The sequence below is a fragment of the Acinonyx jubatus genome, chromosome E4 (genome assembly GCF_027475565.1).
Source record: "Acinonyx jubatus isolate Ajub_Pintada_27869175 chromosome E4, VMU_Ajub_asm_v1.0, whole genome shotgun sequence".
NCBI classification, from domain to species: domain Eukaryota; kingdom Metazoa; phylum Chordata; class Mammalia; order Carnivora; family Felidae; genus Acinonyx; species Acinonyx jubatus.
In genome coordinates, this window is record NC_069395.1 from 55,385,928 (window position 1) to 55,403,466 (window position 17,539).

Consider the following 17,539-nt stretch of genomic DNA (forward strand, 5'->3'; position numbering starts at 1 on the left):
ACAGAAGGCCTTACATTTGTGCCTGTTTTCATGAACCAAAAGAAATCGGAAGAAGATGTTTGTGTTCACACACACACACACACACACACACAAAAGGTGAAAAGTGAAAATAGCGTTTCAGGTTTGTTTTGCAGAACTGTTAGGAAGGGCAGCGCACACCCTGAGAGCCACGGTGAGGCCGCCAGGTTCCTTCCCTGGAACTTCCCTGGGCATCTCAGCATCCAGCTTTGAACTGTGTTTTGTGAGCATGTGTGCTTTATCGAGTTTATTTTTGTATCCATTAGCAAGATGTGCCCTAAGGTATCAGAAAAGCCTAAGAGAGGTTATTTTTGGGGTCTGGGCATGCCCAAAAGGTTTTCCATATAAATTAATGGTAATTGTTTCTTCATTTTACTCCATTTTGGCTTATAAAAGATTTCATAGGAACACTCCACTTTCAGACAGTGGGGTGGCAGGGGGGAGTCTATATATCACCTTAGCGGCTCAGACACATATACTTAAAAAAAATTTTTTTAACGTTTATTTATTTCTGAGAGACAGGGCATGAGCAGGGGAGGGGCAGAGAGAGAGAAAGAGACACAGAATCTGAAGCAGGCTCCAGGCCCTGAGCTGTCAGCACCAGAGCCCGACGTGGGGCTTGAACCCACAAACTGTGAGATCATGACCTGAGCTGAAGTCACATGCTCAACCAACTGAGCCACCCAGACACCCCCACATATACTTTTTAATGGACCAATGGCTCCTAATGACGATAATAGCAATTGGGCAGATATCGTGCAATTTACCGATCACTGATGGGCATTAATGAATCAATAAACACAGAATACATTTACTTTTGATTATATGTACACACTCTTGGGTACACACGCGGGGAGAGACAGAGACAGAGAGCACATGCACGCGCCATACTACTCCTTATCCACCAAAGATGGGTGTTAAGCTCTGTCTACCTGTGGGGATGGGTTAGGTCTAAGCTATCCCTGCTGTCACTCACCCAACTTTCACTAATGGTGTGCATTCTTAAATTTTTTTTTTAATGTTTTATTTATTTTTGAGACAGAGAGAGACAGAGCATGAGCAGGGGAGGGCAGAGAGAGAGGGAGACACAGAATCTGAAGCAGGCTCCAGGCTCTGAGCTGTCAGCACAGAGCCTGACACCAGGCTCGAACTCACCAACTGCGAGTTCATGACCTGAGCCGAGGTCGGACGCCCAACCGACTGAGCCACCCAGGCTCCCCAAATGGTGTGCATTCTTGACATGGCTGAAGGAAGGGTTGTGGTGAATAACAAGTAAAAGAGCAAAAAACTAACCAGTCCATGCAGCTCTCTTTTCACCATATGGATAATAGATAGAATGTTGCGATTGGATTTTTAGACTTTTAAAAAATTTTTTGGAGTAATTAAGGCTTTAAGGAGCTTAGTAATTTCCTTCAAGGTTGTACTCAATATTCCACTTATCCATGAAGACGTTCAGATTAACCCTACCCAATAATTAGCTTTTCCTTATTTTGGATACTCTCTATAGTGTGTGTGTGTGTGTGTGTGTGTGTGTGTGTGTGTGTGTGTGTGAGCAGGGAGGGGCAGGAGGAAGAGAGGGTGAGATTGTGTATCTTATATCCTTTATTTTTATTTATAGGGAGTGAAAGGCAGTATCATGAATGTTAATTCCATGTGTTCAAGAAAACAAGAATTCTGGACTCTGGCTAAGGGAGGGGTGAAGGAGATTTAATACCCTAAATGATGATGAAAAGTGAAGGAAGAAAAATCCTTTTAATAAGAAAACTTCAAATTCTTCAGGGGAAAGCCCTTTTTTTAAGGGTTGGGGATGACCCAGATTGGTGGACTAAATGACCCCTATTCTCCACCTTCCCCTGCATCCATACCCTTACCACAGTCTCATTGTGGGGGTGCATTTCCATGCGTCTCAGACTTTGGGCTCAGCCGTGTGACTTGCCTTGACAATGTAGGTGGGATTGACCGGGCCAGTTCCATGCCCAGGTCTTAAGAAGCCTCACATGCTTCCTCTCCCTGTTGCCTCTGCTCCTTCTATGAGAGAAACATGCCTTGGCCAGCTTTCAATCCCAGGACAATGAGAGACATGTGGAGCTGAGCCACCCCAACTGGCCCAGAGAAACATAGTCACCCAGGGATCTACCCAGCTGAGCCCTGCCTCGCCTCAGCTCAGCCAACCCACAGATTTTAAAAATAACTGATTGTTTCATTAAACCCCTGAATTTGGGGGTCATTTGTTATTCAGAAATATTGTGTCAAAACTAATTCATATACTGCGGAAGAAATGTTGGTGTCTGGAGGGAGGAAGCACGTGGAGCTAGACACAGGCTTCCTTCTGGCTCTTCCCCTGGGCCTCCATAATCTCTGGAGAGGCAGCTATCTGGGAAAATGGCCGGCTTGCCTGGTGGTCAGCTGAATTCCTTGACTTGGTGAAATTCATTTCCTGCTTATTTGACCAGAAACTCTGCTTTTCAAAATTTAGAGCAAGATCACACAGTTTGAGGGGTGGGAGGGTATTATTTGTGGTTCATAAGTCTTCAAAATCTGACAATAACCAAGCTAAATGCAGTCTGGGGCCAACAGATTAATTTAGGATTGTCTATGCTTCTTATATTCTAAAATACTATGTAAGCTCCTGGATTATAAAGGATAATCCCAATTTTTTTTTTTGGCCTGGTTTAGTGCCAGGTAAATACAAGAATTAATTAATTAATTAACTAATTAATTAATATCTAAACTCTTTTGCTATAAGGGCAGTTCTTCAGTGATGTGGTCCTTATTGTCAGCCAGGCAGGGGGTCATACAATCCAAAATCCCATTTTGGCATGTGCTTTTGGGATCATTTCTGGTAAAGATTGCCTAAGGTAAGTTTCTCAATGAAACAGTCTCTTTGCAACCGAGGTCACTGGCAATTTCAGGAGCAGCTCCAGAGTTAGGATGTCCCTTAAGGAGAGTGAGACAGGAATTTAAATTCTGCTAAAGAACTAAATGTTAAAGGTTCCTGGGTTGTCAGGCCTATGTTGCACAATCTGGATAATCGGCTGAATGTTCAATTTGTCCCTTTCTTCTCCAAGCCATTCTCAATGTCACCTAATAGCTTTCAGATTCCTTCTTGCCCAACTTTCTCCCCCTCAAATCATGGGATTTATATTCCGTGATTTCGGAAGACATAGGCTGAGACTTTGAGTGATTTAATCTTTCTTAACCAGTCCTTATTAGGAAATCTAATCACCTATACTTATACAGACTGAAGGCTAATTGCCTCAACAAGCACGCATTGAGAATGTCAATGAGCAATTTAAAACTATCTCCAAGGTCAATGTCATTGGTCCCATCTGTCCTCTCTCCTTGATCTCAGAAAAATCCATCTCTGCTGTACAGGATTATACGCTTGAGGTGCTGACCAGATGCCCAAGTGGAAGCATCCTGTTGCACAGCCCTTGGACTTCACTGAAGAGATACGTCTAGAAAAAATAATCATAATCATTATCATAACAGCTGGGATATTTACCAGATGTAGGATCATCAGGGAAGTTATGCTTTACTAAGTGCTTTACTTTCATTATCTCATTGAAACCTCACAACGATCCTATGAAGTCGTAACTATTGTCAACCCCAGGGACATTAAACCACTTGCAGTTAATAAGTGGTTGGGATGGGATTTGCACTCTGGTCTATCAGACTTCTCAGTTATTGCTTTTCACTACTTTGCTGATGCTGCGTCTGCTTTCACGATTTTGCTGAAAGCATGATTTTGCTTATTTTCTCAAAAGACAAGGACATTTTTTCCCACTTGTCCTTTTTACAAGTAAAGGGTACTCTGAATCTCACTTCATGCCAACTTTCTCTTGAGAGAACTCCAAAAACACTGAACAGCTTCTGAATGTAGCAGTGAATGACCCTAGCTCTTTTCTCATTTAGACTCTTTCCATTCAGTCCAAGGGTCACCACACTGAAGTGTCAAACAAGATGGGTTTATGAAGGAAATACAGAAAAATCTAATGTGTTACTGGGAATTTCACAAGGTAACAGACACAAGAACTACTGTGGCCTTACCCCAATGAGGTCCTTACCTCTGCTGAGTTTTACCATAAACATTAACTTTAAAAATAAATCTCACATGTTTAATTTGCTATTTTCTTCTTTCTGAAAATAACAAAGCATTCCCAAGAGATTACCTGGGGCTAAGGAGAGTAAATCACTGTTTTAGGCAGACCAAAGTTTTGAAGAAAGTCTACTCAAAGAGATTTCATGTGGCAAGCTGTCTAGGTCCTACTCGTGGGACAGGTCATAGAGTTAAAAAAAGAAAAAAAAAAGAAACTTTTTCAAGACCATGAGAAAAGCAGTACTTTATGCTATTTAGAGGAGCTTGGGAGACTTTCCCCCTCTTTGGTAAATGCCACAAAGGAGGCATTTCTCATGAAAACTTAAGTAGGAGACAGGCTGTAACATGGTGAGAGCTGGCCTCTGGGAATAGTTATGGGAGAGAGCGTGGAGCCAGGACCAGTAATTATGAGACACCAAGGAAAAAAGCAGAGGTTGCATAGACGTAAAATATTCCGAGAGGAAGAAAGAGAGTAAATGCTTTAAATGAAAGTAGTTCTCACCATACAAAACCCAACAGCGTTCACATCTGGTCTAGCAGAAATTGTATTAGACTTGGACATATCCTGGAAAGTATATTGAAAACTTGGATATATGTTTCAAGCTATGCTGGATCGTCGAGAGACCTGGCATTTGAATCTTAGACCCACGTTTAATAATGTGAGTGACCTTGAGCAATTTATGACAGCCCCAAATTCATTATTTGCAAAAACGGAAGTCATGAAACAACATATGTGGAAGGACCGGCATACCTAGTAGGTGTTCGAAATGTATTTGTTGCATCTAAATCGTATAGCCAGTTTACATGAGGGACAAGAAGGCCTATTGTGGCCAACAGAACTGGGAACAGATCTCAGATTTCTCAAAACCAATCACTTGGTAACCATCAGGACAAGAGGATAGAGTTCGGCTACAGAACTAAAAACGAACAGGGTGGAGTCACTGAGTGCCTAAGCGGACAGCACTGTGGTAGAGAATAAAAAAGGAGCACCTATTGGGCGCTGCTTCTGTCAACCAAGTTTAGGTGGCTCGCCACAAAAAGAACACAAGCATTGGGGTCAGACTTGCTTTCGAGTCTTGACTTTGCTTGTGTGACTTGGGTATAGCCTCTTCCAAGCCTCGGTTCCTGCATCCATAAAATGGGCACAAAAATACTGCCCTGCCATTTAAAGATTACAGATGATTATGAAAAAATGCCCAGCCGTTAGTAGACGTTTGATGCATGGCAGTTATTGTTACTTAAAAGGCCATAGCTTCTTCTGAGCAGAAACTCAACCTCATGAATCTTTGTATTCTTCATTGTGTTTAGCACAATGCCTGTCATATATTAGGTATAATAAATCTTCATTAAATGAATAAATAAATTTTAAAAAAAAGCGTTCAATGTTCTTGTACTAATTGCCATCAGATGGAGCTTTTGTCTCACTTGAGAGTTTTTTCCCCTAAAAGACCAACTGAGCACCACCTTTGACTTCAAGACAGAAGAACTACTTGGGAGTGTAGCATATCTTTAAGACAGAAGAACTACAATAGACATAAATTGGCTGGCTGGGGGTGTTTGCCTATTAATGGCACATTCAACTCCCACCTAAACATTGGTCATACCTTTGGTTTTGGACTCAGTCCTATATTCATTTCCCAGCGCCATCATGTCTGACAAGTCACTTTGGGAAAGTTAGTTACCTCTTTGAACTTAATTTCCTCATTCATAAATAATGACCTTAACAGTTGATGTGAAGATTGAAGGAGACAGCCTACGTAGAGTGCCAGACATATAATAGGCAGGGCAAGATTTGAAACTCGGTATATGACACCAAAGCTCAAGCTCTTTATATTACATTTGATTTCCAAAGGGTTTTAAACTCCTTGAAGAAAGGAGCCATATCTTATTCAGAAGCACTTTGCATATACCTTAGTGCCCAGCATAATGCAGGGCAAAGAGTAGACATGTAATCAATACTTGTGGAGCTGAATTGCTTCCAACTGTTATCCATTCTGTAAGTGAACCAAGAACATTTCTGCTGGAAAATATGCCTTTGGGCCCAAGGAACCATAATTGATTCACAAAAACAAGAATGCCGAGGAAACTTTCTTTCCCTTCTTAATATTATGAGACTGGTTGTTTGGGGGGTAAAAACATAGACATTCTATCATTTTGCTTTAATAAAGCTTTAGGCAAGTTAAACACTTAAGATGCTTCTAGAAGTGAGTAACAGAAAACCTAGATGAAACTAGCTTCACGAGTAAGTACGTTTATTGGCTTACGTGCTTGGAAGTGTGTGTCAGGACTGGTTCATCCAGTTCAGCGATGTGATCAAGGATCCAAGTTCCTTTTGTCTCTCTTCTGATAAGAGTGTTGGCTTCATCATGGATGTAAGTTGCTCACTAGTAGAAAATAGGCTACATGTTGCCTCATTCATTTCTGGAAAGAAAACATGAGAGAAAGTATGCCACTCCCAAGCCCAGAACATATTTTTTCCCTTCATGATGTTCCCACTCCTTAAACAGTAATTGTCCTGGGGCGCCTGGGTGGCTCAGACAGTTGAGCGGCCAACTCTTGATTTCAGCTTAGGTCATGATCCCAGGGTTGTGGGATCGAGCCACACATGGGACTCCGTACTGAGTGTGGGTGGACCCTGCTGGGATTCTCTTTCTCTCTTTGTCCCTCTCCCCTGCTTACACACTCTCTTTCTCTAAAAAATTTAAAAAAAAATTAAAAAAAAAACCCGAGTACTTGTCATCAGTGGAATGCCATGCACTGATAGGCTTAGATTAGGGATCCTGGCAAGGGATATGATATGATGGTTGGAGTTGGGGTCAATTTCTCAAATGCCATTGTTTCTACATAGGGGTGGGAGTGGAGTGGGGAAAAGAATGAAGGGGATTCAGTCACTGTGCCCCAGCAAAGAGTATTATGTTTGCAGAAAAGATGTGGAAGTTTTGTCTAGATGATATAATTGGGCTGACCCATAGCTGGTTAAATAGTTCCCTGGCTAACAAGCTAGAGAGAGAAGTGACATATCACATACATCGGGAAGCTTCCATTCCTTTACCCTGCCAGCCAGATTGGGTTAAGTGCTCCTCCACCCTGCTTTCAAACAAAACTAGGAATTATTTCACACAAATACAGCCTGTTTATTATATACTTATGTAATTAGCTTCCAACCCAACCACGAGGCTGTTGAAAGCACATGTGGCCTTACCGTCTTATTAGCCTCACCACATGACACAGAATCTGACATACAAAGAGGTCAATTTTTAAATATGACTGAATGAGCAAAACAATGGGTCGAAGTTTTAGGAAGGGAGATTTCAAATCCTCATATGGGCAAAAAGAAAACTTCCCGACAATAAATGTATTATGTAAATTACTAACAGTCATCAATCACTTAACCATAAAGAAGATGGATGTTGGATGAGGATACCTTTAAGGTTTCTTTTGATCTTGGAATTCAATGATGTTCTGAGTTTACTGATGGTGATCATGATGTACACCACATGATGGTGGCCCAGATGGTTCCCATATAGAAGTCAGGACATCCTGGGTGGCAGGAAGGTGCTATGATCGGTTGTTTGGCTCATGAAAACTTGAACTTGCTCTCCAGGGCCATGATCTCTACAAAGGGAGCACACTCCATTCTCTGTGTCAGCTGTGATGACCAGTCCTTACTGATTGTGATGTGGTGTGCACTTAGCATTCTCTGTTTATAGGCCAGATTCCAAGACAACAAGAAACATAATCGGAAGAAGCTCGTGAGCCACCATAGTACCAGAGACGGGGAAGGAATTTCTTAACAGCTCGAGCCATCTTTAGCTCTAACAGTCTTTAAGGAAGAGCGTAAATAAACGCAGAAGTCGACGTGGCAGAGGTTCAGTGTTTACCTGGTGCTGGGTATTGCACAGGCCCTCTGTTTAGGGCAATAATGAGCACACGGAGACAAGGTTCTGGCCTACAATGAAGTTTAGAGTTTAGTTGGATATTTGCAAGATGCACACATTGTGCACGCGTGCACACACACACACACACACACACACACGCAATACTTGAGAAATGTACAAAACAACATCCAGGGCAGCAAAGGGGTGATCAGACAATATAACACCCAGGAATGTTCTACACACAGAACAGCCTTCTACTCACCTCCTATCCTGTGCTAACCGTTCAGTTTGCTTCTAACACAGACACTTTATCTTATTAGGACTACTTTTTAAAAAAATATGTATTTATTTTGAAGGAGAGAGAGAGAACATGCACACAAGCAGGGAGAGGGAGAGAGAGAATCCCAAGCAGGCTCCTTGCTGTGAGCATAGAACCCAATGGGGAGCTCGATCATACGAACTGTGAGATCATGACCTAAGCCAAAATCAAGTCAGACTCATAACCAGCTGAGCCACCCAGCCACCCCTAGAACTGACTTTCTTAAACTCTTTGAGTTCACTAAATATTGCATTCAACCTTAGCTTGCTCTCTGTTGAAGTCATATTTTTAGCACCATTTTTATTAGTATAAAAGTGACACATCATTCTTCTACCCCTCAGAACCAGTTAGCATAGTGGTATATGTTCTCTCATTGTGTGTGTGTGTGTGTGTGTGTGTGTGTGTGTGTGTGTGTGTGTGTTCTTTCACAAATTTATGAGGTTTTCACATGCTAGAACACTATATATATATATATATATATATATATATATATATATATCTCAAACAGTCTTTAAGGAAGAGAGTAATATATACCTAGACATATTCTATATCTTTATTTATATATATATGCAAAATTGTTAACTGTGGTTTTCTCTGGGGGAGGAATAGTGTTGGGACTTTTATTCTACGCTCTTCTACATTGTTCTTTTAAGGAACAAAGAAGTATTTGAATAAATTACTGAAATTTCTAAGGGAGAAAATACAATCTCTAGTTGCCAGTTGTCCAGTTGCCAATGAAAAGTACCTATTCTCTTAATCTGACTCATGACGGTGGTCTTCATCTTTGGGGGCAGGGCAAGAAATGAAAAAAAAAAGGTACTTTTTTTTCCCTAGAGGGGAATAAAGACAGAAAAATGAGAAAGAAGAGTCTTGAGTTTTTACTAGAGCCCCAAAGTACTTAATGATTAAAAGAGCAAGTTGCAGGGTGCCTCGGTGGCTCAGTCAGTTAAGGGTCCAACTTCGGCTCAGGTCACGATCTCATAGTTTGTGAGTTTGAGCCCTGAATCTGGCTCTGTGCTGACAGCTCGGAGCCTGGAGCCTGGGTCAGATTCTGTGTCTCCCTCTCTCTGCCCTTCCCCCACTCATGTGCACGTGCGCGCTCTCTCTCTCTCTCTCAAATAAACATTTAAAAAATAAATAAAACAACAACGACAAACAAGTGTCAGGGGATAAAGGGCACTCTTACGCTGGAGAAGTAGTCATTCTCAGAGGGCTTCTCAGGGGGCAGGAGTCTTGTGTAGAGAAAGCTGAACCACCTGGAAATGAGGGAGCATGAGTCTTAGAGCTGGTTCTGCTAAACCCAGATCTTTGAACCTGGAGGAGTCATGGCATCTCTGTTGGCTTCAGTTTCTCATCTTTTAGGATAGATAATTCTGGAATATTTGAAAACTGAAAATTACCAGGGACTCTAAACTCTTCAACCTTACCAAGTAAAGGCAATGAAAAGGAAAACGCAAACAAACTGCAAAACGAACATCTGTCATGGCGTTCCATCATCATGTCATACACGAAAGGACACATTAGTGCCAAAGTGCAAGGACACAATCTTACGTTTAAAAAATTAGGGGCGCCTGCGTGCCTCGGTCAGTTAAGCGTCTGACTCTTGATTTTGGTTCAGGTCATGAACTCATGGTTTGTGAGACCGAGTCCCAAATCGGACTCTGTGCTGACAGTGCGGAGCCTGCTTGGGATTCTGTCTCTCCGTGTCCCTTCTCCACTTGCACTCTCTTTCTGCTTCTCTCTGACCCTCCTCCGCTTGCATGCTCTCCCTCTCTGTCTTAAAATAAATACACATTAAAAAAAAACTTTAAAAAAATCAGCCTTGTGTAAAAACTCTCAAAATCTGCCCTTATTTGTCTCTTTGCTTCATCAGCAACTGCAAACTTTGTCATGGACTGCACTTGGGAACCTCAGCGCTAAGCCCTGTGAATTTCTTCCTGGGGCTACAGTGCCTTCGGGCTCTGATCCTGTGCCTGACCCCAGACAGCTCACCGAATGGCAAATTCAGAGACTGCAAAGGTGGAGTAGAAGCCACACCGCGGGGCACTGAGGTTCAGCACTGAGAAAATAATCATTATTGAATAATGGCCACACGCCAGGTACACATGTGGGTGACGAAATTCCACGGAGAACAAAATAAACACAGGAGCTGCCTTCATGGAACTTATTCTTTTCCATTAGGGAACCAGATTACTAACAAGGACACAGGAAATATGGAGTATATCAGAGGGTCTTAGATACCACAGAGAAAAAATAAAGCCTAGTAACTTTGATAGGTAGTCATTCAAGTGTGAAAAGTGGTCAGGAACGGTCTTCCTGAGCAGAATCTAGAAGGAAAGAAAGGAGTGAACCGTGTAGATATCTAAGGGAGAGCACTTTGGCACAAGGTCTAGTAACTACAAATGCCCTTAAGTAGGAAGTGTGCTTGATATAGTCCAGGAACAGCTAGGCTGGGAGGTAAGGACAGGGAGGAAGTTGAAGTCAGAGGTAGTAAACACACAGGACCTTAGGAGCTCGGAGAAGGACTGGCTCTTCTGAGTGCACAGCGAGCTAGTGGAGGGAGTCGTGCAGCAAGTGACACAGTCTGATTTATGTTTTAATAAAATTGCTCTGCTACTGTATAAACTCTGGGTGGACAAAGGCAGAAGCAGGGAATCCAGCTGATGTTGTAATTTCCAACCTAGGGAATAAAAAGAATAGACAGAGGAAGGTGCTCCCTGAAACATACACACGCCTGTGCTGTTTCCCCTGCCACTTTCAGGGTTGGAGAAGTAGGGAAACAATGTGTTTTTCAGTGGGAGGAAGGCTAAGATTTAGAAATACACATATCTGTACCTATCTGTGTATATATGTTTACTATATCTCTGTATGTTTGCCATATATCTTTAGATATTTGCTTACATTGTATGCTACACATGAAATGTTTCTTTATGACTAAATGCTTTCCCCCTAGTTCCACCCTAATTTTAGTTCCCTTAAGACTTTCCTTCTTACTTCTACTTTTATTAGTTAATTATTTTATATATTCCATGGAAACCCCATGTATCAGTCAAGATGGACCAGGTTATGCGGCTGTAACAAACAGACCTCAAAATCTTGATTTAACACCACAAAAGTATATGTCTAATGTGAATCAGCAGGCGGACACTGATGGTATTGGTTACAAGAGACCAGATTGAAAAAAGCTTCACTTCAACCCTTGGATCCACAGTTGTTGAGGCAGGAAAAGGGTACATGGAAAATTCTGTACTGCCTTTCAAAGCCCAGAAATAACATCCACTGTTTTCCCTCACACCTCACTGGAGTAAGTCATACAGCCCTACTAACTTCCATGAGGCAGGAAAATGCAGTTGTACCAAGTACCTGGAAGAATAAGTGGAAAAACGTCAGACAGTCCTAATGATTCCCATGGTCTGGCTCTTTCTGATTGGATCCCATGTTTGCTTTGCTTTTACCCTTACAATTGGAGCTTTCCTGGATAAATCTTCCCTGTTTATCTTAATTGAAATTTTTATTACCTATAAATACCCCCAATCACTCATACTCATGTTCAGATGATATTGTGCATTACCTTATATTGTAGTTATTTTTGTACAGACATACAAGGGATATCTGCTGTTCCGAGTGCTCACCTATCTTTTTCTTTACCTGACTAGGTTGGTCTTTGTAGCCAGAAAATCAATCCAAAGAGGTCCTAGGGGGAAATTTATTTCACAAAGATAAAAAGAAAAGAAAATGGAGATGCCTGTTTCCTTTAGACCCCTTCTGTTCTTGGAGAATACAACCTTCCCTTCCCATCTGTCATGCCCTCTTGGGTTTCCAATACATGTGGCAATGGAGCAAGGAATTCCAGATGTTCTCTGCTGCCTGAAGCCCAGCCAAAGTTCATTTTGTTAAGTGCTTGCTAGCAAGGGAAAAGCAACAGCATCAAGTGGTTCCGTCGTTAGACTGACGCACTGGTGAGTGGCAGGGCGCCATCTTGAACAGTGGTGTTAGGCTTCCAACTCTGAAGACACTCTAAGACGGTCCCAAACAAAGACATTATTTTGATTTTCCAGGTTGGGGACTGAGCTCCACATGTCATCTCACTATTGAGAGTATCACACTTTCTTTCTTGACATTCTAGAGATTTCTGACTGCATAGCAATATGACGTGGAGAGGAAAGTGCAAAGCTGCAGAAGCCTTCCAGGTGGAACCATCTTTTCAGACCTCTTAAACAATGATCTGATTTATTAAAAGTAATGTCTCCTCTTAATTAAGTAACCTGTGTTAAAGATTGCTATTTTTGTCAGCAGTCCTATAAATAAAGGAGAGTGAACACGCAGGGTGAGAAGAAGCAATAGAGCGATGCCAAGATAGACAAAAATCCTTGGGAGGACTTGGGTGGTGGCGGGGGTGGGGGGGGTGCGGAATGTCATGTTTTAAAACAGACTCCTACATTTTGCCATGAGTAGAAACAATATTTCATTTGTTTGACCAAATAGGATGATTCTTGCAAGCGGGGACTGTTTTTCCTTTTTTTCTTTCCTTGCATACTGCAGCCCAACATTTTGCATCAATGTCTACAGGAGACATCAATAAACACTTGTCCAGTGAACAGACAGAAATGGTACCAAGCTTTCTTTTTCTATCCAACAGGTGGCATTGTTGTTTTATAATTGGCCTTAGAACCAGCCCAGCAGCTAAGCAACCACCAACATCTGTTTCTGTTGTTGTTGCTGTTGTTTAAAAAAAAAAAAAATCCCACCTATTGTTCATGGAATAGGGCAGAAATGACGAGAACACATATTCTTTTTAGAGCACTTTATTGTTGAGAAGACAAATATGGCTGATGAGTCATTTCTATTACAGGGCATTAGCGAATGATAAGAAATACTTAGCTTTCCCCCTTTCAATTCCTCTGGATGGACGGAAAAGGAATTCTGTGTTTTCTTTGCATTTCTGTCAGTGACCCATTGAACATAACGCACACAGCTTTAATTTACACATTAATTCCCTAAATCACTTACGTATTGAAACAGTGGCATTTACAGACTGTGGGTTTCATGCTTATTATCCAAAGCTGGAGAAGGAGGGAGCTGCAAAAGAAAGACATGACCCTACCCTACCTCTGTCGACCCTGCCTCTATCATCCAAAACTCTGTCGACCCTGCCTCTATCGTTCAAAATTTGTTGCCCTCTAAGTAGTGAGATAAGATATATAGAAATCATATTAGTAATCATCTAGGCAATAATTTAGTAATCTAGATAACCTAATAATCTAGTCATAATCTATGTTAATTTTCATGCTAACAATTTGAACTAAGTATTAAACATTATCTTTTCGTGACTTTTATTTCCTGTAGGAGCTTAATTAATTAGTGCACTTCTCTCTTGACTCCTTGAAAACAAGCATAAAGATTCATGCAAACATGAACTTATTAATTTAACTTCAAACATGATTAAACTCCAGAATGCCAGTAATTTACTAAATATCATGAGAGTGTGCCTCTTTTCCCAAAGGTACCTCAGTTACATTTTATCCATCCTCTTAGTAGAAATTAGAAGTGTATATATATTTATACTTCTTCGTTGCTTCCTTGTCAGGAAAAAACTGTGTTCAGCTGTGAGAAGAGTGGCCAAATGACTAATTAGGGTTACTAAAATTTCATCCATTTTGATTCACTAATATAAAGCCTTTAAAATAGGGAAGGTGTAGGGGCACCTGGGTGGCTCACTCGGTTAAGCGTCCAACTTCAGCTCGGGTCATGATCTCACAATCCATGAGTTTGAGCCCCGCCTCGGGCTCTGCACTGACAGCTCAGAGCCTGGAGCCTGCTTCAGATTCTGGGTCTCCCTCTCTCCCCTGCTCGCACTCTGTCTCTGTCACTGTCTCTCTCTCTGTCTGAAAAATAAATAGACATTAAAAAGAATTTTAACAGGCAAAGTGCATAGACACATATATACACATAAGTTGATATGTATATCCAAAAAATAGCTCATCTTTTTCTATCCTTCAAGAAATAAACAAAAAACCCACACAAACTCCAAAAATCTATAACCTTTCTTTCAGTCCAAAAATAAAATATTTCCGGGGAATGAGGAGTGAGGGTTGAGGGGAAACAGCAAAAAATAAGGGAGATCCATTTAGGCACAGTTTGATTTCTAATCAGGGTATAGGTTAGCAAGAACATGTAAATATCATAATCTTATTTAGAAATTTACCAAGCCACTTTGACAGCTCATTTTATGAGCTTGCAAGTATTTTTTTTTTCATTGTTGAGGAATGGGGTATTTTGGTTAATCTAATAATCTGGTTTATACTTGCCGTGGGTACTTATTAACTCATTCCAGCTGAGTTTCAGGATTCCTAATTGGGCATCTGGCCACTTTACATGCAGGCTGAAAAGATTTTATTTTCAAAGGGAAATGACTAAGTGTTATGAATACACATTTTAAATTTCTACTAAGATATCAGTAGGAGTATTACTGGTATCCCTCATCGCAAATTAGAACTATAATAAATTGCTAGAATTCTGAAGTTTATTTGTCTGAAATTGTATTAGTACTTAAGTGTTTGCTTAATCACAGTTCAAAAGAATGAAATGTTTTCTTGTGATTCCCATGCTTGTTTTCAAGGGTTGAGAGATGATGCCTTTATATTTATTCCTTAAAAAAAAAAAGTAAAGAAGAAAAAACTTGGACATAATTTTGACTCTGGGGGAAAATCCATGGCTCCCTACATTGCGTAAGATCTATTTTTGCATATTTGTTAAGACTCTTCCTAGGTTTAGTTACTTTATTTTCCCATCACAGGGAACTAGTTAGGGTATCAAACATATAAAATGTTGCCTCGATGCTTTCCAACTTCTTTTGTTTTCTGGAAAAACCCTAAAGTCAGGTCAAGTTTTATTTCCCAGTACTAGGAATAGCCTCCAGAAGTTTCTAGATACTTCCTAAGTACTCATGAGGCAATGCATAATGAGAAAGGGGAAATGCTGAGTGCACATCTGGACAGAGGCTTTGGGAAAAATTAGAGAGAAGGCTGATACCCCAACATGGCAAGGTGTGTGGAATGCAGGCGTTCTTAACTGTGTTAGTTGGGAAGAGATGTTGTTTACAAACCTTCTGGAATTCACTTGAGTAATTTGTGTTAAAAGAACCTTTAACAACGTGCAAACTCTTTGACCTTGCAATTCTTAAGGAAACAAATGGACTTTTGTACAGGATCTATATACAAGGATAGTCAACACAATGGTTTTGGTTTTTGTTTTTTATAACAACTAAAAATTCATAATAACCCGGTGGCCATCAATAGAGGATTGGTTAAATAAGGTACACCAATTTATATATAACAGAATGTTGTAGAATGATTCAAGAGGAAGAAATAAATACCTTTATTTATTAACATGGAAAATGTTCATGGCATATTGTTGAGTGATAAAAAGGAGATTACAAGTGTTGATGCCTTTGTAGGAAGAAATATGAATATACATATGTGTGCATGTACGAATAGGAATAATCAAGAAGACTACCTACTAAAATTCTAACCATAGGGTCACCTGGGTGGCTCAGTCAGTTGGGAGTCCGACATTGGCTGGGGTCATGATCTCGCGGTCCATGAGTTCAGGCCCCGCATCAGGCTCTGTGCTGACAGCTCGGAGGCTGGAGCCTGTTTCAGATTCTGTGTCTCCCTCTCTCTCTCTTCCCTCCCCCCCCCACCCCGCTCACGCTCTGTCTCTGAGAAATGAATAAACCTTAAAAAAATAAAATAATATAAAATACAATACAATACAATAAAATAAAATTCTAACCATAGTTTTGTTTAGGTAGGATTATGAATTATTTTATTTTCTTCTTATTTACTGTGCTTTCTGCATATATATATTTATGTATACACATACACATATATGTACATAAATACACCCAGGAAAGTAAAAAAAAAAAAAAAAGCTATTTTTATTACACACACACACACACACATACACACACACACAGCAATGAAATGAGCTCCTGAAGGTAATGTGCATGCCTTGGTTATCTAGCTCTCCAACTAATAGCTTTAACTTCCAATTTAATAAATATTTTGAACAACTCAATGTGCAAGGCTCTGTACTCCTTTGTTTCCTCACCATTAGGCCTCCCTTCTGCTCCCTTTCCTTCCCCTCTGCCCCCTCTTCCTGTCCCCTTAGGTCTCTCTCTTCCTTTTCCTCCCTCTTCGCCTCTAGTCTCTTCCCCTCATTTCACAACCCCTGCACTGGCTCTCTTCAAACACCTGCCACCATCCTCTGAGAGATCAGTCTTCACTCACACTTCCCATTCCCTTCTATATTCCCTTTCAGTTTCATTGGCTCACTAACCTTCTTCCACCTGGATTTTGCCCTTACCTCTTAAAGAAAATTTATCTGGCAAAACCATGAATAAACTCCCAATTCTAGTTGTTCCTAACGAACCGAGAATTCCAGTAGTCTCATATGAGGGCTTATTTCTGTATTTTCTTCTGGTCTTTCCCCGTGTGTGTACATAATTTCACAGAGCTATAACTAGCATAGAAACAATCTTTGTATTTTCTTTCCTTTTTAACATAATACTGTTACTTTCTATACCTTCACTCCATATGCATCATAATCACCCTCAACATTTGCACAATAGTGGATGATTTTACTTATGGCTAAGACCCTAGGCTTTGGAGTTCTCTTGCTTGTATTCAAGTCTTATCTTCACCACCAACTGTCTACGTGACATAAGTTAGCTAGGAATGCACCCTTTACTTTTCTCATCAGTGAAATGGGGTAATACAGTACTACGCCATAGAGCAATTATGAGGATAAAATGAGATGATGTATACTAAACTCTAGAACAGTGGCAAGTACATAGTAAATATTCAACAGTAGCTATTTTTATTATAGTCTATCAAAATGCACCTTCCTTAACGTGTACACTCTCTTTTCTAGACTTTTAAGTTATTACCTATATGTTGTCATCATAAAGAAAGTTGCAGTGGGCATTTGGTGCAAATAAGTCTTTTTCTGTCTTTTAAATTTGGTTTGATTTTAGAATATAATGCCCTAAAAAAAGAAGTCCCAGAATTGGAAAATGAGAGGGTTCAAGAAGCCTGGACATCTCATGTCTCTGGCACACTCTTCTTCAAATGACAATTTTTATCTCAGTGGTCATCTGCCGTTGGTGCTTACGCAAGTTCTCCCAAATACAACTGACACGGATAGCATCATTCCTTCAATGAC

General features: G+C 40.6%; 1 long non-coding RNA gene across 1 annotated transcript; it reads right to left on the reverse strand.

Annotated features, from left to right (window-relative positions):
* Positions 1-6,352: 6,352 nt before the first annotated feature.
* Positions 6,353-7,907, reverse strand: LOC106966251 (uncharacterized). Its single transcript, XR_001428747.3, has 2 exons — positions 7,542-7,907; positions 6,353-6,538 (listed from the first exon to the last, which is right to left on the reverse strand). It is a non-coding gene; the product is annotated as an uncharacterized LOC106966251 (long non-coding RNA).
* Between the last annotated feature and the right edge of the window lie 9,632 nt (positions 7,908-17,539).